This window comes from Scyliorhinus torazame, chromosome 10, assembly GCF_047496885.1.
Source record: "Scyliorhinus torazame isolate Kashiwa2021f chromosome 10, sScyTor2.1, whole genome shotgun sequence".
Lineage (NCBI taxonomy): Eukaryota > Metazoa > Chordata > Chondrichthyes > Carcharhiniformes > Scyliorhinidae > Scyliorhinus > Scyliorhinus torazame.
Window position 1 is genome coordinate 58042744 of NC_092716.1, and position 26965 is coordinate 58069708.

A 26965-nucleotide genomic window follows, 5' to 3' on the forward strand; every position below is an offset into this window, starting at 1 on the left:
GAGCCAGAGGAGGTCTGACAAAATAAGACTGGTGGTGAATTGGCATAATCAAAGCCAACAATGAGATTAGAAGGCTGTAAAGTGTAAAATTAAAAGATGATGTGCTGTTCCTTCAGTTTCTGTTCAGTTTTGTTAGTACAGTGTGTCAGAGTGGGAGTGGGCACAGAATTAAAATGTCAGGTGACCAGAAGTTCAAGGTCACACTTGCATACTGAACGGACGTGTTCCGCAAGGTGATCACTCAATCTGCCTTTTGTCTTCCCAATGACGAGGAGGCCACATCATGAGGACTGAAAACCGCACTCTAAATTGAAAAAGTCCACTTAAATTGTTGTTTCCAAAACCTATAAGTTTTGCACCTACCTCAAATCATTTCTGCCACTTTCTAAACTTGCACAATATTTATGTCGCCTGTTAAATGATCTGTGAATTTTAAGGCTTCCATTTTTATCCTAGATCTTGCCACCGTGCACGAATTTGCTGCCAATTTGAGCAAATGCTCTCATTCTACTGCCAGCAACATGTCTCAGGCTTGCTTTGGAAACAGGGTCACCCACCCATCCACCCATCCTCCCCCAGCTTTTGGACCCATGACCGGGGGCCCTGCCATGATGGCTAAATCCAGCCCAATGATTCCAGATAATGACCTTTCATCAGCACTTGATAGAAATATTAGACACTATTCAAGGTCTGTCGATGTCTGTGGAAGATAATGTTTGACTGAGGGAAGGGGAAGACATGGAGGAAGCGCTGTGTCAAAGGTGGCATCACCAGAACAGATGTGATAAAGACAGAGAAAATGGTAGAATGGAGTCCTCACAGGATGTAGGTTGAAGGAAACCTAAGGAAGCTGTGGAGTCAGTGGATTGATAGTGAATACTGTGTAATGAGAACAGAATCATTGGCAATCTAATTGTACGAGACCACTTGGAGATGATTGGCCATAATATGGTAGAAATTTTCATCAAGATGGAGAGTGAAGCAGTTGATTCTGAGACTAGGGTCCTGAATCTTAAAGGAAACTACAATGGCAATGTTGGCATTGTTGGCTATGATAGACTGGGAAATGTTATTTAAAGGGACGACAGTGGATAGGCAATGGTAAACATACAAGGAGTGCATGTTTATTGTTTATTCCTGTCTGGCACAAAAGTAAAATGGGAAAGATGGCCAATCCATGGCTTACAGGGGAAATTAGAGATAGTATTCCAAGGAATAAGCATACAAATTGACCAAGAAAACAACAGGTCTGAGGATTGGGAGCAGTTTAGAATTCAGCAAAGGAGGACCAAGAGATTGATTAAGAAGGGGAAAATAGCATATGGGAGTAAGCTTGGAGGGAACATCAAAACTGACTGTAAAAGTTTCTATAGGGATGTGAAGAGAAAATGATTGGTGAAGACAAATGTAGGTCCCTTGCAGTCAGAAACAGGGTAATGTATAATAGGGGACAAAGGAATGGCTGAGCAACTAAACACATACTTTGGTTCGGTCTTCACAAATGAGGACACAAATCATATACTAGAAACGTTGGGGAACGCAGGGTTTAGTGAGAGGGAGAACTGAAGGAGATCAATATTAGTAGAAAAATGGTCTTGGGGAAAATTGATGGGATTTAAGGCTGATAAATCCCCAGGGCCTGATAATCGACATCCCAGAGTACTTTATGAAGTGGCTCTAGAAACAATGGATGCATTGGATGCATTGGTGGTCATCTTCCAGGGTTTTATAGATTCTGGAACAGTTCCTGTGGATTGGAGGGCAGCTAATGTAACTTCACTATCTAAAAAGGGAGGTAGAGAGAAAACAGGGAATTATAGATCAGTAAACCTGACATCAGTAGTGGGGAAATTTCTAGAATCCATTATCAAAGATTTTATAACAAAGCGCTTAAAAATTGTGGCAGGATCAGATAGAGTCTGCGTGGATTTATGAAGGGGAAATCATGCTTGACAAATCTACTAGAATTCTTTGAGGATGTAACAAGTAGAGTTGACGAGGATGTGAATGTTTGATATTTGGACTTTTAGAAGGCCTTTGACAAAGTCCTGCAGAAGAGATTAGTGTGTAAAATTAAAGCGCATGGGATTAGGGATAGTGTATTGAGATGGAAAGAAGGAACGGTTGGCAGACAGGAAACAAAGAGTCAGAATTAAAAGTTTTTTTTTAAATTGGCAGACTAGTGGAGTACCACAGGAATCACAATACGTATTAATAATTTAGATGAGGGAACAAAATGCAATATCTCCAAATTTGCAGATGAGAAAAAGCTGGGTGGCAGGGTGAGCTGTGAGGAAGATGCAAAGATCCTTCAGTGTGATTTGGACAAGTTGAGTGAGTGGGCAAATGGATGGCAGATGCAGTATAATTTGGATAAATACAAGGTTACTTTGGTAACCTTGGTACTTTGGTAGCAAAAAGGAGAAGGCGGAGAAGGCAGACTATTATCTGAATCGCCATAAAGTAGGAGAGAGGAATGTGCAATGAGACCTAGGTGTCCTCGTACACCAGTTACTGAAGGTAAGCATGCAGGTACAGCAGGATGTAAAGAAGGTAAATGGTATGTTGGCCTTCATAGCAAGAGGAGTTGAGTACAGGAGCAGGGATGTCTTGCTGCTGTTATACAGGGCTTTAGTGAAGCCACATCTGGAATATTGTGCGCATTTTTGGTCTCCTTATCTGAGGAAGGATGTTCTTATTCTCGAGGGAGTGCAGAGAAGATTTACCAGATTGATTCCTGGGATAACGGGACTGACTGAATTCAATAGAGATTGAATTCAGAAGAATGAGGGGAGATCTCATAGAAATCTATAAAATGCTAACAGAACTAGACAGGGTAGATGCAGGAAGGATGTTGCCAATGGCGAGTGTGTCCAGAACCAGGGGTCACAGTCTGAGGATGTGGGGTAGACTATTTAGGTCAGAGATGAGGAGAGATTTCTTCACCCAGAGAGTGGTGAGCCTGCGGAATTTGTTACACCAGGAAGTAGTTGAGGCCAAAACATTGTGGGCGCGATTCTCCGATGCCGCGCCAGTTGGGAGAATCACCTGGCGCGCCATTTTTCCATGCGACGCCGGTCCGACGCCCTCCCGCGATTCACCCAAGCGGCGAGATCGGCCCCGTCGAGTTCTGCGCGGCGCAGGCCGGAGAATCGCCCGAGACACCCAAAATGGCGATTCTCCGCTACCCCCGCTATTCTCTGGCCCGAATGGGCCGAAGTCCCGCTGGCGTGACCCCAGTTCACGCCGTCGCCGTTCACACCTGGTAAATAAAGTCTTCAGCCAGTCGTGCTGGCTGACGCTGGGCAGTGAGGAGGTGAGCGGACTGTTCCGGAGCTCCTGCAGACTGGGTCGGCTTCCCTGAGAATGCTGCGGCCAATGGGGGTGGTGGGCGGGGGTGGGAGGGGTGTGAGGGAGGGAGTGGAGGTGGGAGGGGGGGGTGAGGGAGAGAGTGGAGATGGGCAGGGGGCTGAGGGAGGGGGTGGAGGTGGGAGGGGGGGTGAGGGAGAGTGTGGAGGTGGGAGGGGGGTGAGGGAGGGAGTGGAGGTGGGAGGGGGGTGAGGGAGGGAGTGGAGGTAGGAGGGGGTGAAGGAGGGAGTGGAGGTGGGAGGGGTGTGAGGGAGAGTGTGGAGGGTGTCGTCCATCCACGGATGCCACATGTCAACCGCCCTGATATGGCAGGACGGTGACGAGGACACGGCCACAGGTTGTCGTGTGGCTGATGGGCACAGGCGACTGGCACACTGGTGAGGAGGACGGTGTGAACTGACCGTTGGACGCAGACAGTGACCAGGTGTTAGGCTGGCTGCGTATCTGCAGTGCGACCAGGCCACCGGGGCACACATGTATTCCATGCAACCCGGCTGCCGAGGTGTGGAAGAACCTCCGTGTAACATGTTGTTTCTCTGCCCCCCACCACCCTCCTGCAGGTCACCATGTATGCCAACCAGACAGCGATGTTCACTGCCGTGGTTGGAGCCGCAGCTCTGCAGGTGGCCATCCGGCAGCGTAGACTGCGACGGCCCACAGTGGCTGCAGATGCAGCGGCTGCTGTTGCTGCAGCAGAGGGGATGGCCGTGGAGTGGCCCATCGTTGCCGCGCAGGCGTAGGTGCTCAGGCCCGGAATGTCCAGGGGGATACCGAGGGGAACATTGACCCCCCGACGGCGAGGAATGCACAGGAAGCGGGCACTGATATCGAAGTGCTTGGGGGGGGGGGCGGAGGAGGAGCCACTGATAGTGGTGCCAGGGCGCCACAGGCGTCCAGCAAGGCCGAGGGTGTACCGTGACAGAATGTCGTTCGAGGCCCTACCGGACATCACATGCAGGAAGAGACTACGGTTCAGCAGGGAGACGGTCGCACAAATATGCCACCTCGTGGCGCACCTCGCACCACTTGGAATGGGTGGAGGACACGCTATACCAGTCTCCGTCAAGGTGACGGTGGTCCTAAACTTTTACGCTACCGGTTCCTTCCAGGCGCCGAGCGGGGTCCTATCCGGGATCTCACAGGCATCGGTCCACAGGTGCATCAGGGCCATGACCGACGCCTTGTACGCCATCACGGACAGGGACATTAAATTCCCTGAGGACCGAGCACAGCAGGAAGCACGGGCACGTGGATTCGCCAAGGTGGCCGGGATGCCGATGGTCCAGGGTGTCATCGATGGTGTGCACGTCCCCATGCGCCCACCTGCAGACAAGAGGGAAGTGTTCATGAACAGAAAGGACGCATACTCCATGAACATTCAGGTGGTGTGCGACCCCCACATGAAGATCATGCACGTGTGTGCAAAGTACCCCAGGAGTGTGCATGATGCCTACATTCTGGCACAGTCATTCATCCCCGCAATGTTCGATGGATGCCCCCCCCCCCCCCCCCCCCCCCCCCCCCCCCCTCCCGGCTGAGGGGTTGGTTGCTGGGCGACAGGGGCTATCCATTGAGATCATGGCTGATGACGCCAATACGGAGGCCTCACACCAACGCGGAGAGCCTCTACAACGAGGCCCATGCAGCAACCAGGGGGTGGTGAGCGGTGCTTCGGCCTGCTGAAGATGCGATTCAGATGCCTGGACCGCTCCGGAGGGGCCCTGCAGTACCGGCCCGACAGGGTCGGTCGCATGGTTGTGGTCTGCTGTGCGCTGCACAACATTGCCATGCAGAGGGGAGATGCCCTGGTGGAGGAGCCGGAGGGAGGACCCGACGGCACCGGAGCCAACGCAAACGAGGGGGATGGGGAAGAGGAGGATGCGGAGGAGGAGGATGATGGCGTGCATCAGGGTGGGGGAGGGGCTCAGGACACAGACACTGCCCGGGTGCTGGTTACATCCAGGAGGCTGCACGACGGCACCGCCGTGGACAGCGGACACGCAACACCGTGGGGGAGGGTTTCGCTGAACACTGCCACTTGCACCACCAGTCCTGCACACGGGCACCACGCTGCAACCCCCCCCCCCCCCCGCACCGCGTTCACGGCACCAATTCCACATCACCGTACCACTGCGGCACTACGGGATTGCACAACATTGATGATTGTGTAAGCGGGTGTGATCAGTGCCATGTTGAATGATGACAGCCCGCTTTGCGATGAGCTGTGGGCTCAGATTCACCAGCCAAGGTCTGACTCATGGCTATAGCTGAACCATGCACTCCGGTGGTCACAGCCTTCGTAACGGACATTTCATCACGTGCCCGTGTGGGGTAGCTGGCGTCGGAGTGCTGAGGACTACGGTGTCCGATTTTGGGAGGCAGGGGGGAAAGGGACAGCACATCTCCGGGCGGCGCATGCGCGGGAGCGTCAGCGGCCGCAGATGGCATTCCCGCGCATGCGCAGTGGAGGGAGTCTCTTCCGCCTCCGCCATGGTGGAGACCGTGGCGGAGGCGGAAGGGAAAGAGTGCCCCCACAGCACCGGCCCACCCGCGGATTGGTGGGCCCCGATCGCGGGCCAGGCCACCGTGGGGGCACCCCCTGGGGCCAGATCGCCCCGCGCCCCCCCCAGGACCCCGGAGCCCGCCCGCGCGCCTTATCCCGCCGGTAACGTAGGTGGTTTAATTTACGCCGGCAGGACAGGCATTTTAGCGGCGGGACTTCGGCCCATCCGGGACGGAGAATCGAGCGGGGGGGCCGCCAACCGGCGCGGCGCGATTCCCGCCCCCGCCGAATATCCGGTGCCGGAGACTTCGGCAACCGGCAGGGGCGGGATTCACGCCAGCCCCTGGCGATTCTCCGACCCGGCGGGGGGTCGGAGAATCTCGCCCCTGGTGTTTGTTCTGATGAGTGTAAGACAAAAAAACATTAACAACGTATCTTGCTTTTCAGCAATATATTTGTTGGTGCTGCTGCCTGCGATTGATTTGACCTCTTTAATTGGCACTGTGTACCAACTTTGCTTTCATTGGTGAATTTCAGAAAGCCTGAGAAACCCATTGACCTAATGTTAAAATCAAAAGTCTGTGCAAGTATTACTTGAATTGAGTGATGAATGAATGTTAATTGGTACCCATTCTCCTGAGGAGGCTGCACATGCTGCAGCGATGCCTGGACATTGATGGGTTGGAGCCAGCTTCCCAATGCGGTGTCAACTTTCACAATTTTGGCCCCCATCGGTACCTAAACACATATTCTCCGTCACGTTAAAATTCACTTCTTTGCTTCCATTTAATCTACGTCCGCTGCCAACATGAGATTCTGGCAGTTTCCACTTCATGATATTCTCAGGTTAATGTCTAAATAATAAACCAAAATTCTTTCAGTGACATATTTGATTTATGATGCAGTGACAATCGCAACACCATTCTCTCTTACTCTAAAGGATTAGTCTGAGATGGGTATCGGTGTGCAGCAAACCTTCACATATGCATCTATATCCTGCGCATGGCATCTCTTCACACTCGTTGAAAGGTTGATTGTAGGCTGATTTATAAATTGCGTTTTAATTACAATATTGTAAAACTTTGGCTGCAGAAAGTAAAAGTGCAAACACAGAAAATTACATTTTTTATCCGAATCTGTGTACATTCTTGAAGAAAACATTCTGAGGAAATATCTCTTTTGTGTATTTTCTGCTGCTCAGGCACAGTGAGTTGACTCGGGTAAGGCCTTTTAATGCATGACTGCTTGTAGTTATTTTCCTAAACTACTGAAATGCTGCTGATTGATTCTGATGGTGACAGGTTCCTTATGCCTTATGGCCTTGGTTTGAGTGTAATTGTATCCAAGTGTGGTTAGAAATCAATTTTCCATTTTGTACTTTAGTATCATTACCCACCTTAAAACAAAATCTCAGTAATCTTCAGCTGCAGCACGCTGACATCTGCTTGGTTGATTTAGGCATCTGTTAGAATTTTCAACATTTTGGTCCCTGGATGGCACCAATATAATATTTTTTGAAACACCGCAATTTATATTTTTGCATTTTTTTCCGTAATAATACGTTTGTTGACATGTGTAGAATCATAAATTCACGCAGCATAGTCTTGGGCAATTTGGCACTGCAGGCTCTTGAATTGTTTGTTTGTTTTTATGTCCTACTCCCGTGCCCTTCCCTTTGTGCTGGAAAGATTTTCCCCTACGGATATTTATCTGATTCCCTTTTGTGAAAGTTATTAGTGAATCTGCATCCGCCACGTTTTCAGGAAGCACGTTTCAGACCACAACAACTCGCTATGTAACAAAAGAATGCTTTCCTACCTCACCTCAAATGAGATGCTGAAGTGCCGCAAACAGCTCAAGACGCCATGGCCTGGGTTTTTCACCCGTTGGTGGCACGCATTCGGCGGGACTGGTAGCGGACGCGAAATTCCCGACCAGGATCGGCCCTGGAGCGTAATTTCAGGTGGCTGGCCAAGTGACGGCCGTCCAACATGAAACGCTGTCTGTGATTGGCTGAGCGCTGTGAGGAGGGTGGGAAGAGGGTGGAAAATGGGCGGCACCAAGAAAAGGGAGCAGGGAGGCGGGCACTTCTAATGTGCCGCCTCATGGGGACAGCCACTGCAGAATTGCTTCAGGGAGCTGCTGACATGTGAAACATAAATATTGAGGTTACGACGATGCAACAAATGCCTAGGCAGTGTAATCATGCATCGACCTTGGTCCCCGGACAAATTTGTTAATTTTATTTCAGCCCTGATAGTTCATCCCATCCTGGATCGTGGCTGCGGTTAACACTTTTCAAGTGTCCACAAAAGAAGTCACATTGCATGAAAACAGCATTGGAATACTTAAAAACGGCCTCCTCTATTAAAATCTGCAGTACTGAGCTTGCATTTGCAGCACTATCATCTCCACCAAATACTTATTAAATTTCACGGGGATGAAGTCACAATTGAGAATTTGTGGGCTGTAATTCACAGTGACATTGCTGGAACTTGTCAGCAGTCCAGCATGAAACATAATTCACATTTCAAATTAATATTGGCATCTACGCTTTATCATTTTAATCCTTTGCCTGATATGTGGTTTAAACTGAATATCTTGAGATTTGGATCCAATATGTAGCAAGCTAGTCGTATTAAGCCATAATTCATTCACAGCTACTTTATTTTTGTTCTATTCTGTTGCTGTTTGTGTCAGTTACACCCCAAATATATGCTCAATAATTAGTATTTCAGTGACCAGAAATATAGGCAAAGATGCTGAATTTCCATCTGCGACATACATGATATACATTTCCAGGTGAATAGGCACACCTGGTGCATGTACCTGCCTTCTAAAATAAACAGGAACCATCTTGGAAAATACTAAAGTGGTAGAAGTCACACCATTAATACATTCTTGTTATCTCTTGTCCTTTACGACAGAGGTAGACTTATTCTTCATTTCCTCCATTTATGGTATATTGGTTGTTTAGGATTGCTAGATTCGTCTGGCTAGGTTGTGCATTTGTCATGAATTTGGGCTCACAATATTTTTGCTGTCAACAAGTGGAATGAACAAGCATTGGACACGTCCAATTGCACCAAAATTGGCTCCATTTACCATCACACTTCCTACCACGGAAGCAGAACCGGGCAGACTTAACTAGGACTGTTCGAGGATCAACCTTCACCTGCAAATGCAGTAACAGAGGTGGGCATTTGGAATTTCCAAGAACACATGTAGCGGATGGCCACGTGTACGGTTCATAGTGAATAAATGATTATGCGTCATATTATTATAACGTATACGAGGGTCATTTCACTAGACTGATCAGGTTCCCTGTGACCCTTGAAGAATGCGAACTTTCCTGCTGAAGGGGGCGGGGCTTTCTTCAAGAGCGGGATCAATCCGGGAATAAAAACCCTGGCCCGGATGTGGGCCAGGATCCTGGGAGTCGTTTCGGGGAGTGGTATGTACTGAGTTTGCTTGTGTTTATCAAATCTTCTGTTTTCCCTTATGCTCTCGTGTGATCACTTCCTTAAAATCTAACACATGTAGGGCAAATTTCCAGCAGGATTTGGAAGGGAGAATAGCTTTTAAGGGAAAAAGCACCTTCCGTTGAAGTTCATCTTCTCACGTAAGATATCTTTAAAGCCTAAAATAGCGTGGGTACATCGTACATGCTTAATATGGAGAGGGTTTCAAAATTTCAAAGTGATGAGAGGTTTTGATGGAGTCAATATCTAAAAAGCTCCCCGATGAGTGGGCCAGTTATAGATTTAACATTTGCAAATGATCTGAGGGAGGAGGCGAGGATCGACTCCTTCACTCGGTGAAATATTGATATTTGGAATGTTTTTCGTGAAAAGGTGTGGCAGTTGATTCCATAATTCATTCTAAAAGGGAATTGGACAGTCATCTGAGGATAAAGACCTACAAGCTTTCAGGAAAATGGAGGGGGTGTGGGACTATGCATGGTTGCTATTTTGCAGAGTCGGTACTGGCGTAGTGGGCAAAATTGCCTCCTCCTGTGCTGTATGTTTCTAAGAATCTCTAATTTTATACTACCATTAATGTAACATATTGGTAGATCTGGTGAGAACATTCAACTTCTTTAGGTGCTACAGCCACATTCACAGTGACGTTGACATTGATTATTATGGGTATGTTCTACACGATAAGCCATAATATAATTGAATGGCAGAAACAGGTTCAAGCGGGCTACTTCTATCCTGTGTTCCATCAGCTTGTGTGGCTATACAGCAATAATAACAGAAAAGCTACCTCCCACAACTGATGTACCTATTACTATGACTAATGTGATTACTTTTAGATATTGCTGAAGAACGCAATCCTATTTGCTTTGAAACTGGAAATGGCAATGGCTTTTACCTATACTGCATTGCAAATTCCCACTCACTAATTGGCGAGCTCCCACTGAGAGCTATTACTGGTGCTCATCCACTTGATGTCGATCAGGATGAATTTTGGAATAAAGCTGGATTCAGTGCACTAATTGTTGGGGATGTGCCAATCAAACTTGTGTGACATGCATGTTAGAAGAGGCCCCAGAAAGATATTGAGCTATTGGGCGCGATTCAACACAAATTTCTTCAGTGTCATTTTGGGCACTTTTGGCGGGGTGTTTCTCGACGACCGCCTTGGCGAGATCGTGGCCTGTATTTAATAGCATTTAGTGCCACAAATGAGCCCCCAAGAGGTTCTCACCATTACTGGCTGTCTCGCCGTCTTGTTCGCTGGACTCACGCCTCAGCTTCTCGCCGCTAACAAGGAGGAACTGCTTTTGAACGCTCCCTCACTACTCACTCCCAGTCAACACACAAGCAAGGCAGCGTGCAGACATGCTCCTCACTTTGGGGATGCCAACCTGACCAGGCTTCTCGATGCTGTGGATAAGAGGCGGGGCATCCTGTTCCCCCAAGGGGGTTGGAGCACCAGCAGCAGGGTCAGCCATGTGGCCTGGGAGACAATGGCAATGGGTGTCTGTTCGGGCAGCATGACCCGGAGGACGCCATCCAATTTCAGAAGAAGGCAAACAACCTCCACCTGCAAGGGTAAGTTAGCCCCTCTATCCTGATATCAGTTCCGCCTGCCACCCCTCAAGTTTCCGACCCACCCATCACGATCACTGGCTGACACCTCTCACTCTCCCCACATCCGATCTTCATGCTTGTTCCTCAGAACCCCTGGCACCCAGCAGCACAACCCCTTCATGTCCATTTGGGGTGCCCACACATGACACCTTCTATAGGTACCCTGACCCATCAAGTGTGTGGCTACAAAACCCTCTCTTTGTCCCCGCAGGAGAAGCTAGCCCATATGAGTGGGGAAAGGCCAAGAGATCCGAATCCTCACCCCCTGTGACGAACGGGCCCTGGAAATTGCAGAGTTGACTGAGGAGCGAGCAGCCACTGACAGCGAGTTTGGCCTGCGTCACAGAGGTGAGGATCCATTGCCCCTTCACCGAGATGGCCAGTCTCAAGTGAATTGTTCATGTCAGACAAAATGTTACTCACTGACTATATGTCCATTGTCTCGCCATCCAATGAGGCCGGGCCATCAAGAGTTGGACCCCCTCGTCACCTAAGAGACCAACTTGGAGGAGAGCTCCGAGGAGACCACCATCGGGGCGTCACAGAATTTCACCCCACCTTCCACCCCCGTAGAGACACTCATCTCACTGGGCATCATTAGTCGGCAGGCTTCTGGTGCACAATCTGGTTAGCACCACACTGTTGCTGATGCACATCTAGTAGCGGCAAGAACATTGAAGGGAGGTCTGATGGCTTGCAGGATTCAGCTGGGTTCCAGTCTGATGCCAAACCTCTGGACAAGGTTCTCCCAGAGCTGATGCAGATGATAGGCCAGAGCCGTGACATTCAGGAGGGTGCATTCCAGCGACTGCATAGCCGATTGGAAGAGTCGCAAAGGCTTGGTCATAGGAGACGTTGTCGACATTGCGTGGCACCAAGGCCAACACTGTTAGGGTGGCGACCGCAGTGCACAACTTGGAGCACGATGTCCGCATCTTGAGTGTTGGTGTCCAAAGCATGGCTCACTCTGTGACGACCAGGGCTGAGAGCACTGACACCATGGTGCAGACAATGGGGAACTGCCAGGAACTGTGGTTCATGCCACTTCAGAGGAGTCATAAACCCTTGTCTGCAGAAGGGGACCTTTTCAAAGGTGAGCTGTAAAGGTCCTCCACTAGCCTCCAATCCGAGGTAAGGCCTTCCACTCACCACCCATGGTGGCGCCACTCCACCCACTTTCCATGGTTCATCATGCTCCTTTGGCAAGCTATGCCTCTCCATCCAATCTCCCCATGACCCCTTATGGCCACGATGCCAAACTATTGTATTTCCATGCCTATGGATCCACTGTACACTATGTATAAGAAAGTAACCATATTGTGATTATATGATGTGAAGAAAAAGCTTTAAAAAGTTATTAATTCACTCAGTAGTTTCTAATATGTTAAGAAAAATTAATTAGCTGCAAGTCAATTATAGTGTCAGTAATCCAGACTCCATAAAGTATTAATTACTGAAACCCTTAGCTCCTGAAACAACTTAACATTGCAAAATTGAAAAAGAGTTAGACTTGAAAGTCAAGCAATATTGTCCCTGGGTACATCTATTTCAATACAGTAATGGATGCCTACACTCTCAGTCAAGCTCATTATGTATGCTTGGCTGAAAATCCAGACATCCATTATGCTTGTTGAAACACATATACAGCCAATGGATGTGGAAGTGTTATAGCAAGGTTTAGGGGGCATGAGGTGCTATAGAAGATGAATATAGCGCCATAGCTTAGTGCAGGGCAGAAGAGACCATGGGAATGGATGGGGGGCACAGCCTGGAATTGTGCAATGGATGGGACATGGGGATCATGTGTGGGGTGAGGGGGTATGAGGGATAAGAGCTGGAGAGCCTTTAGTGTTTTGATTTAAACTTGGGGAAACGTTCCTCAGCACTCGGGCAGGCCTTTTAAACAACCCACCTTGACCCCTGGCAGTCCCTATGGTTGCCTCCGCACTTCCTCCTGTGTTGCCTGCCCGACTCCAGCCCGTATCACTAGAAATGAAGAGTCTGTTCTTACAAGTACTTTCTGAAGAAGTGGGCAGGCCGATCAAGGAATTTTACTGCCTCTAGCTACGCCCCCTTTAAAATATCAATAACAGAAACAACAAACCCTTGAAACACTTAACCTTGTGTAAACAAGCATTGTAAAATTGACAGTAGAGATCAGAGAGCCTGGGCTGTCAATCATACAATGTTTTCTCTGGGGTGCAACCAGAGTTTGATCAGAGTCATGGATATCTTGTCTCTCAGCCAAGTATACATAATGAGGCTTGGCTAAGAACCTGGACATCCATTGGATATAAAACATACACCATTGCTCCCTTATTCTATAGAAGTACTCAAAATACCAACAGTTTTGAGATTCAAATATTTTGATTGTTTTTATTTTTCTGATAGTTCTGCTATAATTGAATTGCATTTGTCAAATTATATGGTGAACTAGTGCAATAGTAGTGATGTGTGGTAAGATTGCAGTTACCTTTTAACATGATTTCTAGAGATGCAACTTCATGTTTCTTCCGAACTTGGTGTCCTAAGTGGCACCATGGCACAGTGGTTAGCACTGCTGCCTCACGGCGCCAGGCACTCAGGTTCAATTTCTGCTTTGGGTGACTGCTTGGAGTTTGCACTTTCACTCCGTGTCTGCATGGATTTTCTCCGGATGCTCCAGTTTCCTCCCACAATCCAAAGATGTGCTGCTAAGGTGGATTAGCCATGATAAATTGCCATTTGGTGTCCAAAGGTTAGGTTACAGGGATAGGCCCGGGGTGGGGTGGGGGGGGGGGGGGGGGGGAACAGGATATCTGCTCTTTTGGAGGGTTGGTGTAGACTCAATGGACCGAATGGCCTCCTTCTGCACCCTTGGTATTCTATGATTCCACAAAATACAGGGAATTCACAAAATCAACAGGATGATTCCACTTGTCATCTGCAAGTCAACTCCCTTGGACTTGCAGAGCCTGAATACATCACCCTACTGTAACATAGGGGAAAACTGGATGACATAACTCACCTCTAGGTCATCAACAATTGGGTGCAAAAATGTCCATAAATTCACAGATGGTGTCACCAAGGACAGTATGTCCTCGTTGTTAGGCTTGCAAGCCTCCGGGAGAAGGCTTTTGAGGAACTAAAAATGGAAATCAGAATTACAGAAAAGAAGAAATCATTTTGTTTGTGAGCCTTTACTTGGCGAGGTCAGTGATGGGGAATGGTGTAATGGGGAAAATTAATAGTATACATAATAACAAAATAATGGGAATAAACAGATTTCTTATACACATGTGGTGAAAGGTTTGCATTTAGCTGGAATATCACAGCTCTCAGAAATATCTCAAAAGTCCTCACAGATTACAAATTTCTTTGCAGTGTAATCATCATATGGCAGCTATTTGTACACCACAAGACTACATGCACAGCAGTGAGCTGAATGACCATTTCCTTTTTTTTTTGATGTTGGTGATGAGGTCAGGATATGAGATAAGGAATTGGAAGATGTGTCTGCTCTCCTTCAAATAGCAGCATAGAATTTTTAACATGCAGCCAAACAGCACAATGTTTCACAATATGTGCATCAGAGTCAGCCTCCTGTGCCAGATCACTCAATGAAGGCACTCCATCTAAAGGAACCCCGGCAGGCACCTGAATGCCTGTGTGGAAATATCACTCGGAGAAGAAACCAGAAAGCTGCATGTGGAAAGGAAAATCTGTGAAGGGTGTTCCCCTAGTTCTTGGACCCGGCCCTGGAAGTCACGATGGAGCTACTGAGGGCCAAGAGAGACAGGAGGAGAAAACCAGTCATCGTGATCAAAGCAGACATGGATGGAAATTGCAGAGGCTGTGAACAGCAAGAGTGTGGTTCAAGGACCAGGATTCATTGGTGTAAAAGATTTAATGAACTCACAGGTGAGTGTCATGCCAACCTCATGTGGAAGCCATCACTCACTCACTCACTTCACTAACATTCTCCTGCATAGAACTCTGACTGACACCCCTTACTGTCACGCACATTTCCTTCTCTCCAGCCTCTGCTTCAAGTCTCCATCACACTCAACCCCCTCCTGTTGTACTCTTGCATGATTCTATCATAGTAACCCTCCTCAAATGTTTTCATTCCATCTGTTTCTCACACTCTTAAGCCTTTACCTTCTCTCATTGCAGGAGAACAGAGTCCAAAGTTTCAGCCAGAGGCAGGAAATCAAGGGTAGAGTTGCAGCCATTGCCACCCAGATTGCAATACAGAAGGATGCTATGGTGATTGACATTGCGCATAGGAATCAATGATGGAGAGTTGGGTGTGACCCAGAGGCCAGGTGTGAGATGATGCCACTTAGTACTTAGCAGTCACTCATGTTGACTTGATACCCACAATAATCGATTACAATAATTGAACTGTCATGATCTACACTATGCCGTTTGTATCTTTCTTCACTGACAACATTAATCTATGTTTTTCATCTCTCATTGGCCCTTCACTGATGATGACGGAAATAATGAGGGACCAGTCTGAGGTGCCCTCCAGAGGCTGCGATGTCACATGACCCCTGCACACCTTCCACCAGTGCAGATACACACATTGAAGAGAGTGGATGAGTCCATCTCCAGCATGAGTGTTCTGATACTTCTGGCATTTATGCCAAACTCCACTTCCATGAGAAGAGTGGCCACCTGCATGGAGGGTCAGGCATGGACCATTGAGTGCTGGTCCAGTCCAATGGTCTGCACACTCCAACACTTTATGCAGCATTGAGAAAAACCTCGCCTTGGTGGATCAACACCTCACCAAAACACAGCTCTTGCTTAGCAGAAAATGTCACTGGGCCATCAGAGAGAAGATGGTGCATATAATGAGGACTTTTTGCTAGGCAACGCCCACTTCTTATCCCTTGTTGCCCTCAGAGACTTGCATTTGCTCCCGCTTACCCCAGTGGACAGGTGCAGGAGGGACAGTTTTTGGCAGGGTCCTCATGGGCTCTGAAACCCAGACAAATCTGCCTCGATCATCTCATGCCTGAGGATAAGGGAATGAGCAGTCTGTCTCCAGTTCAGCTGATGCCACAAGGTAGCACCATGAAGGAGTGATGGGAAGTAGAAGAGGAAGATTTAATTACTTGCACAAGGGACGAGCCCCTACGGCACTCTACTCTCATAACAGATAACATTTTAGAAAATCTCTTTAGCTTTCTGTTCATGGCCTTGATATATTTTCTCAAGTAAAGCATTCAAAACTGAAAATGATTTTCTATTTCCAACTGAACAATTGATTTGCATGGCTTGATATTGCATCTTTTGTGCTTGACACCATAGTGTAGAATCCAACGAAAGAGATGCAGGAACGCACAGTAAGATAAAATTAACTACTGATTTATTTAAGTTTACACAATAATAATAATAATATTTATTATTGTCACAAGTAGGCTTACATTAACACTGCAATGAAGTTACTGTGAAACGCCCCTAGTCACCACTTTCCAGCTCCTGTTCGGGTACACAGAGGGAGAATTCAGAATGTCCAAATTACCTAACAGCACGTCTTTCGGGACTTGTGGGAGGAAACCAGAGCACCCGTAGGAAACGCACGCAGACACAGGGAGAATGTACAGACTCCGCACAGACGGTGACCCAAGCGGGAATCAAACCCAGGACCCTGGGGCTGTGAAGGAACAGTGCTAACCATTGTGCGACCGTGCATTTGCTTGGGTGCTTTTACCGATGTTAATGTAGTTGTATTGATCTTTATCTTCATGAATGGAAGACTTTCTGTGAACTCTTCATTTTCATGGCCTTTACTTTGTTGTGTCTCTCATTCACCAAGACAGTAGCCACCAGGTGGATAGGATGATCAACCCTTCTGATGGGAAAAGTGTGTTGCTGCGATGGCTGGCTGATTGACTGTTGGAATGAGGCATGTAGTGGAGGTGGCAGGGAGCACCAGGCTTCTGAAGGAGCTGTCAAACTGTTGATCATATTTTAAGTGAAGCATTCCTAGATGAGTCTATCACAGATTTCATTGGCGGCCAGCTATGTGACTACAGGAACCGTGGGCTCCTCCTTCTCTCCCACCTCCCCTTTGGATGCCAGCCATTCTCCACCTTCTTCCAGCTGCGGTTCCACTTCTCTCTGCAAAGCCATGCTGTGAAGGGCACAGCAGACCACAGCCATCCTGGAGACACTTATTTGGGACGTAATGAAGGACACCTCCAGTTCTGCCCAAGCATCTGAACTACATCTTGAACAGCCCAATCACTTGCTCTATTATTGACATGGTGATATTATGGCTTCTGTTATATCTCTCCGTGGTTCAGTGATGGGATTTCTCCCAAGAGCCAGCAGTCAGATCTGCAGTGGGTAGCCATTCTTACCCTGGAGGTAGCTATTGAGGCTGTGTGGCAGAGAGAACACCTGTAGCAGCTGTGTTTGGCAAAAAATGGAGTCATGAAAGCTCCCTGGAAATCTGACACAGACCTGCATGGCAACCTTGTGATGGTCACAAACATGCTGGACATCAAAGGAGTCAAAGCCTTTCCAATTCATGAAGACACTTGGCTGGTCTAAGGGCATTCAACCTATGCTGCAAAGCTGACAGCCCTTTGGGCCCGAGAGCCCTCATCTGTGGAAAATCTGATATAACTGATGACCTTGGAAGCAACTAGAGGTAAAGACGTTCAGAGCTGTGGTGACCCTGACATCCACTGGCAATACGTGGCCATTTGGTCCTCCTGCGAGATGCTTTGGTCCTAGAAGGCTGAAGATGCCTGCCTCAACCTGACATGATAGCCTAAACCTCCTGAGGCATTGTTGCTCTGGCATGTTCTGAAAGATCAGCCTCCATCTGTGGACCCCCTGCGCTGTGAGTATCGCTCCCTTTGAGCTGGATTTCCATGTTCCCGCTATCGCGTGGAGCAGCAGAAGGAATCCTACAGAGCACAAGCCTTTCTTTGTGGTTAACCACAAATGTGCCATTTCAGTTTTTAACGTATCAACTGCATAAAGTAATCACACCTTCTGTGCGCTAGACTTTTGCGACAAAGAGAGATCATGGGAATCATGCAAAGGCTGATGAAGCCTTAATGCAGGGTTAATGTGTGACCTATTTATCTCTTTGAATATTTTAATTAGTTTCCCCAACTGCTGCCTGGAGGGTTTCCCCACTCTCCTCCGAACCCACTCCCAGACGCGGGCAGGATGATGTCAGATTCCTCTCCAATGTCACTATTCAGGGATTTTACTCCATGCCCCCCAGATTCCTCATCCCCTTGCCCATTAAAATTCCCCCAAGGTTGAGAGAAATATCATGAGTTATGTAGATACCTGGGCATGGGTGCAGTGGTGGGTAGTGGGCGACTTTCCCCGGGGATATTCCTATTTCTTCACAGTAATTGTGGAGAGGGCTCTGTTGAAAACAAATGAAAATGGAGTAAGTTTAATGTATTCTGATGATACGAAAATATACATTTCATCCACAGGTAATTCATGACACTAAATCATCTAGTTGAATCTGGTCGCAGAGCAAAAATGTTGCACTCCATCTTTGTTCTTTTTGTTGACAACTCATTCGCTAATTTTTACATCTTTTGGTCCTTTCAGTGGTACCTCATTGGGATTATGAACTATTTTGATCCTCAGCCACAAGCGTAACACCGAACAGAGCTCAAGAAAATCAGCATTGAAAGATGTTGGCTGGAAATCTCAGTCTCTTTGCTGGCAGGGGGTTTCTCTGGTTCCATCGACAGCGCACCCCTGCGACAGGTTTCCTGGTGGGGTGGGGTGGCTTCAATGGGGATTCCCATTGACAGCGGTGGGAGCAGAGAATCCCACCACCAGCGAACAACGCGGTGCCTCCCGCTGCCCAGAAACGCATGGCTGGGAGGCCGGAGAATCCCGCCCGTTATTGCTCCCCTGCAAAGTCCTCCTGACTAAAATCTGCGGGCCTGAGCCAAAATTGAGAGTGCTGTTTCACAGACTAGTCAAGCAACAGCCTGACATGGTTGTACTCATGGAATCATAGCTTACAGATAAGGCAACTCAGCACTACATTGTCAACGGTAATTAGGGATGGGCAATAAATGCTGGCGTATCCAAAAGATGCCCACATTCCGTAAATAATAAAAACAGACGTACTCACACTCAGATGACTATTTAGTGAAAAGACCTTTTGGTGGTTAAGCACAATTTAAATTTGAAGCTCTTTCAAATAAACCACCGTATATTCTTTTTGAAATAAAGAAGAAGTTAAGTCAACACTTTCAGTTACTTTATGAAAAAAACTTAATCAGGATAGTCCAATGTAATTTGCCTTCAACAAACATGGCGTACCCGAGTTTCCAGCTGTTCACGCTGGCGGAATCTTCCTATTCCGCCCACAGTGCACTCCCGCCATGGGTTTCCCAGCAGTACGGGGTGCAGGCAACAAGAAACCCCATTGACAACAGCGTGCCCAGAAGCTCCCACCGCTGTCCAATAGTGGGTTGCTCGGTAAATCCCGCCCAATGACTTTAATTTATTTGTTCACACTTTCCAAATGGTAATTTATTTTGCCCCAAATTATTGCCTCTAAAAGATTACTCACCACTGAAGATAGATGGGTGACGGTGAGAGGGGCTGGGAGGAAGCAGTCAGTACAGGGATCCCCTGTGGTCATTCGCCTTAGTAACAAGTATACCGCTTTGGATACTGTTGGGGGGGGGGACTTACCAGGGGTAAGCCATGGGGTACAGGTCTCTGGCACAGAGTCTGTCCCTGTCGCTCAGAAGGGAAGGGGGGAGAGGAGTAGAGCATTAGTCTTTGGAGACTCCATGGTTGGGGGGATAGATAGGAGATTCTGTGGGAACGAGAGAGACTCGTGGGTGGTGTCTTGCCTCCCAGGTGCCAGGGTGCGTGATGTCTCGGATCGTGTTTTCGGGATCCTTAAGGGGGAGGGGAGCAGCCCCAAGTCGTGGTCCACATAGGTACCAACGACATAGGTCGGAAAAGGGATAGGGATGTAAGGCAGGAATTCAGGGAGCTAGGGTGGAAACTTAGATCTAGGACAAACAGAGTTATTATCTCTGGGTTGTTACCTGTGCCACGTGATAGCGAGACGAGGAATAGGTAGAGAGAGGAGTTGAACACGTGGCTACAGGGATGGTACAGAAGGGAAGATTTCAGATTTCTGGATAATTGGGGCTCATTCTGGGGTCGGTGGGACCTCTACAAACAGGATGGTCTGCACCTGGACCAGAGGGGTACCAATATCCTGGGGGGGAAATTTGCTTATGCTCTTCGGGAGGGTTTAAACTAGTTCAGCAGGGGCTTGGGAACATGAATTGTAGCTCCAGTGTCCAGAGCAAGGTTTCAAAGTTGCAGGAGTGTACCGGCAGGCAGGAAGGTGGTTTAAAGTGTGTCTTCTTCAATGCCAGGAGCATCCGGAATAAGGTTGGTGAACTTGCGGCATGGGTTGGTACCTGGGACTTCGATGTTGTGGCCATTTCGGAGACATGGATAGAGCAGGGGCAGGAATGGTTGTTGCAGGTGCCGGGGTGTAGATATTTCAGTAAGCTCAGGGAAGGTGGTAAAAGAGGGGGAGGGGTGGCATTGTTAGTCAAGGACAGTATTACGGTGGCAGAAAGGACGTTTGATGAGGACTCGTCTACTGAGGTAGTATGGGCTTAGGTTAGAAACAGGAAAGGAGAGGTCACCCTGTTAGGGGTTTTCTATAGGCCTCCGAAAAGTTCCAGAGATGGAGAGGAAAGGATTGCAAAGATGATTCTGGATGGTGCGAAAGCAGCAGGTAGTTGTTATGGGGGACTTTAACTTTTCAAATATTGACTGGAAACGCTACAGTTCGAGTACTTTAAATGGGTCTGTTTTTGTCCAATGTGTGCAGGAGGGTTTCCTGACACAGTATGTTGATAGGCCAACGAGAGGCGAGGCCATATTGGATTTGGTACTGGGTAATGAACCAGGACAGGTGTTAGATTTGGAGGTAGGTGAGCACTTTGGTGATAGTGACCACAATTCCATTATGTTTACTTTAGTGATGGAAAGGGATAGGTATATACCGCAGGGCAAGAATTATATCTGGGGGAAAGGCAATTATGATGCGATGAGGCAAGACTTAGGATGCATCGGATGGAGAGGAAAACTGCAGGGGATGGGCACAATGGAAATGTGGAGCTTGTTCAAGGAACAGCTACTGCGTGTCCTTGATAAGTATGTACCTGTCAGGCAGGGAGGAAGTGGTCGAGCAAGGGAACCGTGGTTTACTAAATCAGTCGAAACACTTGTCAAGAGGAAGAAGGAGGCTTATGTAAAGATGAGGCATGAAGGTTCAGTTAGGGCGCTCGAGAGTTACAAGTTAGCTAGGAAGGACCTAAAGAGAGAGCTAAGAAGAGCCAGGAGGGGCCATGAGAAGTCTTTGGCTGGTAGGATCAAGGATAATCCTAAAGCTTTCTATAGATATGTCAGGAACAAACGAATGACGAGGGTAAGTGTAGGGCCAGTCAAGGACAGTAGTGGGAAGTTGTGCTTGGAGTCTGAGGAGATAGGAGAGGTGCTAAATGAATATTTTTCGTCAGTATTCACACAGGAAAAAGATAATGTTGTCGAGGAGAATACTGAGATTCAGGCTACTGGACTAGAAGGGCTTGAGGTTCATAAGGAGGAGGTGTTAGCAATTCTGGAAAGTGTGAAAATAGATAAGTCCCCTGTGCCGGATGGGATTTATCCTAGGATTCTCTGGGAAGCTAGGGAGGAGATTGCTGAGCCTTTGGCTTTGATCTTTAAGTCATCTTTGTCTACAGGAATAGTGCCAGAAGACTGGAGGATAGCAAATGTTGTCCACTTGTTCAAGAAGGGGAGTAGAGACAACCCTGGTAACTATAGACCAGTGAGCCTTCTGTTGTGGGCAAAATCTTGGAAAGGTTTATTAGAGATCGGATGTATAATCATCTGGAAAGGAATAATTTGATTAGACATAGTCAACACGGTTTTGTGAAGGGTAGGTCATGCCTCACAAACCTTTTGAGTTCTTTGAGAAGGTGACCAAACAGGTGGATGTGGGTAAAGCAGTTGATGTGGTGTATATGGATTTCAGTAAAGCGTTTGATAAGGTTCCCCACGGTAGACTACTGCAGAAAATACGGAGGCAAGGGATTCAGGGTGATTTAGCAGTTTGGATCAGAAATTGGCTAGCTGGAAGAAGACAAAGGGTGGTGGTTGATGGGAAATGTTCAGACTGGAGTCCAGTTACAAGTGGTGTACCACAAGGATCTGTTTTGGGGCCACTGCTGTTTGTCATTTTTTTAAATGACCTGGAGGTAGGCGTAGAAGTGTGAGTAAATTTGCAGATGACACTAAAGTCGGTGGAGTTGTGGACAGTGCGGAAGGATATCACAAGTTACAGATGGGCATAGATAAGCTGCAGCGCTGGGCTGAGAGGTGGCAAATGGTGTTCAGTGCAGAAAAGTGTGAGGTGATTCATTTTGGAAGGAATAACAGGAAGACAGAGTACTGGGCTAATGGTAAGATTCTTGGCAGTGTGGATGAGCAGACAGATCTCGGTGTCCATGTACATAGATCCCTGAAAGTTGCCACCCAGGTTGAGAGGGTCGTTAAGAAGGCGTACGGTGTGTTAGCTTTTATTGGTAGAGGGATTGAGTTTCGGAGCCATGAAGTCATGTTGCAGCTATACAAAACTCTGGTGCGGCCGCATTTGGAGTATTGCGTGCAATTCTGGTCGCCGCATTATAGGAAGGATGTGGAAACATTGGAAAGGGTGCAGAGGAGATTTATCAGAATGTTGCCTGGTATGGAGGGAAGATCTTCTGAGGGACTTGAGGCTGTTTTCGTTAGAGAGACAAGAAGGTTAAGAGGTGACTTAATTGAGGCATACAAGATGATCAGAGGATTGGATAGGGTGGACAGTGAGAGCCTTTTTCCTCGGATGGTGATGTCTAGCCCGAGGGGACATAGCTTTAAATTGAGGGGAGATAGATATAAGACAGATGTCAGAGGTAGGTTCTTTACTCAGAGAGTAGTAAGGGCGTGGAATGCCCTGCCTGCAACAGTAGTAGACTCGCCAACACTAAGGGCATTCAAATGGTCATTGGATAGACATATGGACGATAAGGGAATAGTATAGATGGGCTTTAGAGTGGTTTCACAGGTCGGCGCAACATCGAGGGCCGAAGGGCCTGTACTACACTGTTATGTTCTATGTTCTATGATTTTTAAATAATCTTCGGATTCTGATAACTTCATGAATCAGTCAGGTTTCCTTGCAACACACTCCATCAATATCTTACTTTTTGAAGGTCACTAAGTTTATTACGAAATGGCGAGTGATGTTTCTGAAATTTACAGTCCTCTTTCCAAACACAAATAACATAAATAGGTATCAGAGTTCCTGGAATCATCCAATGACCATCTCAAGCAAAAGCAGTTTCAGATCAATCTATACACATTTTGTAATCCAAAATGGCTACTTTATTTCTTTAACGATGCATTGTATTTTTGCAGCACATTTTATATGTGTAATGGGGTACAATGACACAGTTGTTAAGCTCCTGGATTTGTAATCTAGAGGCTTGCTCCCATCCAAAGAAAGGAGTTCAAATTCAACCATCAAATTTGGTTAATTTGAATTTGATTCAGATTCATTAAAAAGAGGAATATAAAATTAATATCAGTAATGATGACCGTGAAACTGCCGGACTGTCATTAAAACCCCATCTGGTCCAATAATGTCCTTTAGGGAAGAGAATCAGTCATGCTTACCCAGTCTGGTCTTATATGACTCCTGGCCCCTCAGCAATATGGGTGACTCTGAAATGGCCTTGCAAATCACTCCGTTGTATCCATGAAGGTGGCTTGCCACCACCTTCTAGGGCAATTAAGATTGGCAGTAAATGTTGGCTTGAACTGCAATGCCCTCATCCTGTGAATAAATAAATAAAATGTTCCGAAGAGAAAATCAGTACTAAATGAAGTTGACAAGCATCCCTCCCCGAGGCATTAGCTTGGAAATCACTGTTGGCTTCCACCCTAAAATCTGTAACATTGGGAAATCATTGGGCTTTAGATTCACAAGTGCAGGTTAATGCACATTGTTTGCCTTTTCCTTGCATACACAGCATTCCAGGCACATTGTCAGCTCTTCCCACTTAGGCAACACAAGACTATCAGATGTAACTGCCTGGGAAAGATGAAAAAGATGTGCTGACAGAAGCTGAAGAGCAGCAGAGTTTGTGATATAGCAGAAGCTATGGGGAAAGAGGAGGAGAGTAGGACTAATTGGATAGCTCTATCAACTTACCGCACTGTCAAATCAGCGCTGTAAGAACTTTGTCACGTTCTTCTGGAAGATCCCTGCTCAAGTTTTGAGCACTTGTACAGAATGGTCAGGAACCATGATATTCACCTTTCATGGAATTAGGGATGTTGGTATGGAGCTACGATGGCTGCACATTCCGGGATGAGAATCGGCGGGGGTGGGTGGGGGTGGTTGGTGGGGGGGGGGGGGGGGGGTGGAGAATCGTGTGCCGGCGTCGGGGCGGTGTGGTGCAATTCAAGCCCGTCGCGTGGTTCTCCGGCCCGGCACCGGGCTGAGAGAATCCCTACCCAGAATCTCCACCACCTGGAGGTTCAAGGTCAGCAGATGTACCCCATCTCAACTTGGACACATATCGCCATCTTTGGTCACAAGGGGTAATTGAGCATGATCGATCCACATAACCTGCACATCTTTGGACACAAGGCGTAATTTAGCATGACCAGTCCACATAACCTGCACATGCTTGGACTGTGAGAGGAAACTGGAACACTCGCAGGAAATCCATGCAGACACACGGAGGACATCAAGAGGCAAAAAACATTAGTGGGCACTGTATAGAGACACCAAAACTGGAGTGGTCACGTTGGGAATGACATTAAACAGGAAATTAAAGACACGTGCGATAAAGGAACATCTGTAACTATGAGTGATTTTAATCTGCATTTAGATTGGGCAAATCAAATTAGTCACAATACCATAGAGGAGGAATTCCTGGAGTGTATACGGGATGTTTTTCTGGACCAATACTTTATGGAACCAACTAGAAAACAGGCCATCCTAGACTGGTTACTGTGTAATGAGAACGGAATCATTGGCAATCTAGCTGTGGATATAATAGACCATAATATGATTTTTGATCAAGATGGAGAGTGACGTAGCTGATTCTGAGACTCGGGCCCTGAATCTTAATAAAGGAAACTACGATGCTATGAGGTGCGAGTTGGCTATGATCGATTGGAAAACATTAGTTAAAGGGGTGACTGTGGATAGGCAATGGTAAACATTCAATGAGCGCATGGGAGAACTGCAAAGATTGCTTATTCCTGTCTGGCACCAATATAAAATAGGAAAGGTGGCCAGACCATGGCTTATAAGGGACATTAGAGATAGTGGGGGTGATTCTCCGTGTGTGACTGTTGATGTACTGATGGCAAATTGTAGCGCACAAAGACTCCGTGAGACGAATAGAGTGAAGTCGATGAGGCTTTATTAAGCGTGTCTGTTCCCCCGCAGCTCGATAGTAGAATGGCCTGCGGGGGAGGACTCGGGCTTCTTATACTCTGCCTTCAGGGCGGAGCTAGAGGTCAACGGCCAACCAGGACCCGGGATCTGTCAGCCAATGACATTAGGGCTTCCAGTCCCACATGACCCCTAATACATACTACCACAGTCACCCCTTGTCAAAAATGAACCCGGCGGGGTGATGCTTCGCATGGTGGTAAGGGTTTACAGGGCTGGTCCTGGGAGGAAAACATTCACATGGCAATACAGTATGTACAATTTTGTCCGGTTTCAACTATTTACAGATGGTATCGGGAGAAAAGCAAAATGTTCTTGTGAAAAGTCCATATATTGATTTAGATCGACGCCACGAGTCGGTCGGGCGGTCTGGTCGTCCGTGTCGATCGCCTCGGCCTCGGTGGTGGTGGTGGTGCTTGTACCGGTGTTGTCGTCTCTGGGAGCCTTACGGTTTCAGCTTGGGCTTTATTCCTGGTCGGGCCTGAGGGGAGGGGAACCGATCCTCCTGGGAAGGGGGCGGTCGCGGGGTGCGGCGGTGGCAGGAAGGGGGGGGTTGGGTGAATGGTGTCGGGGGGGGGTGTGTGTTGCCGGCGGACGCCAGACCCCGCAGGGAGACCGTGTCCTGTCGGGGTACTCCACGTAAGCGTACTGCGGGTTCGCGTGGAGGAGGTGAACCCTTTCGACCAACGGGTCCGCCTTGTGTGCCCGAACATGCTTTCGGAGCAAGATGGGTCCTGGGGCCGCCAGCCAGGTCGGCAGCGACGTTCCAGAGGAGGACCTCCTAGGGAAGACAAGGAGACGCTCATGAGGCGTTTGATTAGTGCTCGTACATAATAGCGACCGGATGGAGTGGAGAGCGTCCGGGAGGACCTCCTGCCACCGTGAAACTGGGAGGTCCCTGGACCGTAGGGCCAGTAGGACGTTCTTCCAGACCGTGCCGTTCTCCCTCTCTACTTGCCCGTTCCGCCGGGGGTTGTAGCTGGTCGTCCTGCTTGAGGCTATGCCCTTGCTGAGCAGGAACTGGCGCAGCTCGTCACTCATGAAAGAGGACCCCCTGTCGCTGTGGACGTATGCGGGGCAACCGAACAGTGTGAAGATGGTGTTCAGGGCTTTAATGACAGTGGCCGCGGTCATGTCAGAGCAGGGAATGGCGAATGGGAAGCGGGAGTATTCGTCCACCACATTAAGAAAGTATGTGTTGCGGTCGGTGGAGGGGAGGGGCCCTTTGAAATCGAGACTAAGGCGTTCAAAGGGGCGGGAAGCCTGAATCAGGTGCGCACCATCCGGCCTGAAAAAATGCGGTTTGCATTCCGCGCAGATGTGGCAGTCCCTTGTGACTGTCCGGACCTCCTCTAAAGAGTATGGGAGATTGCAGGACTTGATAAAGTGGAAAAACCGAGTGACCCCCGGGTGGCAGAGGTCCTCGTGGAGGGTTTGGAGGCGGTTAAT